This window comes from Rhagoletis pomonella, unplaced genomic scaffold (assembly GCF_013731165.1).
Source record: "Rhagoletis pomonella isolate Grant_MI unplaced genomic scaffold, Rhpom_1.0 Rhpom_scaffold_00014, whole genome shotgun sequence".
Lineage (NCBI taxonomy): Eukaryota > Metazoa > Arthropoda > Insecta > Diptera > Tephritidae > Rhagoletis > Rhagoletis pomonella.
Genome location: NW_023458568.1, coordinates 8,374,405 through 8,377,013, shown reverse-complemented (window position 1 = coordinate 8,377,013; position 2,609 = coordinate 8,374,405).

Genomic DNA, 2,609 nt, shown 5'->3' with positions numbered 1-2,609 from the left:
ATTTTTTTATATGGAGGAAAATGAGCAACACCTTCAACAAAAAAAAATTGCAACAATCAACGGTAAGTCCTAGCTACTTCAAACGTTCACTTCTTTGCCCTAAACTTAAATGGCCTACAAAACTGCATACCCAAAATCTTTCTGAAAAATCGAATTAAAAAAATTTTATTACCAAAGTTTGTTGAATTTTTTTTTTAAGTATTGCACAATGTTTAAAACTTGGATTTTTACGGTTTTTGTTAAAAATTAACTATATTCTTATATAAAAATAATAAAAACTAAGTAGTTAAAAGACGAGTAGTCAATATATGGGTGGCGTACAATTGTAATACACATTATATAAATATATAGAATATATATTCACTAGCAGACCCGGCGAACTTCGTCCCGCCCAAAATTTTGATATATTTTATTGAAACTTTTTGGTCCAACATTTTCACCAACAATTCACGTTTACGATTTTCATTGGCACATTTGTCTGCTAAGATTAAGGTTTGGTGGTCATTTGCGGCTTTAAATAACCTAAGGAAAGTGTTATATCCGTTCTTGAAATTCTCCAGTTGTGCGGCATTTCATAGCACGGTTATTCGCAAAGCGAAATAAATTTTTTCCTCTTCACTCCCTGGCGGCAACAATGACCCGGTTCTATAGTGAATGTCCTAGAAGCTTTACAGTATAGTAGGTGGCAATTTCAAAATGGGTGCGAATCATTGTTCGACAGAAATGCAATATACATATACTTATTTCAGACGAAATACCTTAAAAGTTTGAACGCATAATAATATTGGAAAATCACATCCATTGGGCCAATTGCAACGCAGGAGCGTTCGATATACTCAATGGTGCAACAGGTCGATTTTCAGCTTGATTTCAACTATATACATATCTCCATACGAAGTTCCGGTACTGTACCATGAATACTTTCAGAGATATGCAGTATGAAAAATTCGGTTTCTATGGAAGATTCCACGCCCCCTTTTCCAATAGTTCCAAATTTTCTCCAAGAGTATGCGATTTATTTCGTACATCTCCATACAAAACTCTAGAACTCTACCAAAAAATTTCCAGAGGTAAGCAATATGAAAAAATCGGTTTGTATGGGAGATGTCACACCCCTTTTTACAATAGCTAAAATTTTTCTCCAAGGGTATGCGATTGATTTCGTATATCTCCATACCAATTTCCAAAACTCTACCATGCACACTTTCAGAGATATGTAGCATGAGAAATTCGGTTTGTATGGGAAGTGCCACGCCCCCTTTACATATAGATTTTTTCAGCCTAAAACCATCCTTGGGACATGTGCGGCAGGTGGCAGTTTCAAAAAAATCGGTTCAGCCGCTCTCGAGCCTTGCGAAAACTAACAAACTTCACTTCACGTCCACTTCTCGGACAAAATGGATCATATATGCTAATATATGCTAAAAAGCTACCTACGTACCGAATTTTAAGCAAATCGGACCGTAAATACGATTTTTTCGAATAGATCAGTCCCTGGTCCACTTCTCGGGAAAAATTGACCATATATCCTAATATATGCTAAAAAACTACTTACGTACCGAATTTTAAGCAAATCGGACCATAAATACGATTTTTTGGAATAGATCGGTCCCTGGTCCACTACTCGGAAAAAATTTATCACATATGCTAATACATGCTAAAAAGCTATCTGCGCACTGAATTTTAAGCAAATCGGACCGTAAATTCGATTTTTTTGAATAGATCGGTCCCTGGACCACTTCCCGGAAAAAAATGGGTCATATATGCTAATATATGCTAAAAAGCTACTTAGGTACTAAATTTTAAGAAAATCGGACTATAATAAGATTTTTTCGAATAGACCGGTCCCTGTTCCACCTACCCGAAAAAAGTAATTTTTTTTAGCCTAAAACATGGTGGTTACCGAAAGCTATTTGTATACAAAATTTCATGAAAATCGGACCACCCGTTCCCGAGATTACCTGTTACCAAAAAAAAAGGGACTTCTCTTTATATATGTAACTAGCTTATACCCGCGGGTTTTACCCCGCGCTTTTATACACATATGAAAAATAATTTAATGATGTTAGATTTTATTTCTGTGCCCATTTCGTTACAGCTCGTTATTTTTTAAGCGAGTTAAGGTATTTAGGCCGTTTAAAACTATGAAATTATAAAATCTCGTCTGCGCGCTAGGCATACGAAAGATATCAATCCCTCTAAGTTTACCTTAAACAGTTTCCAGGTATACGACTCGTGAACGTGTAACCTTCTTGGAGGTGCCACGGCGAGTTCTAATATTTCCAACTCAAATTTAGTAACCTGGCCTTGATAAAATACCACTTCTCATTACTGTAGCAAATGCCTCAAGAGAGCTTTAGATTATAAGGCCGAACCCGGCTCTCCCTTTTCCATTTAATGAAATTTATTCTGTCAGTACGGAACTTATAAAATAAATCTTCATAACAAATTTAAAATACTTCGAGAGATTTTCTATCCTTCCAGAGATATGTATTAAGAAGTTTTTAGTATGTATGGGTGGCGACATGCCTCCTTTTTTAATAACTCACATTTTTTCCATGAGCAATTGATACATTTTGTATACACAACTCCATACCAAGTTCCAGTAT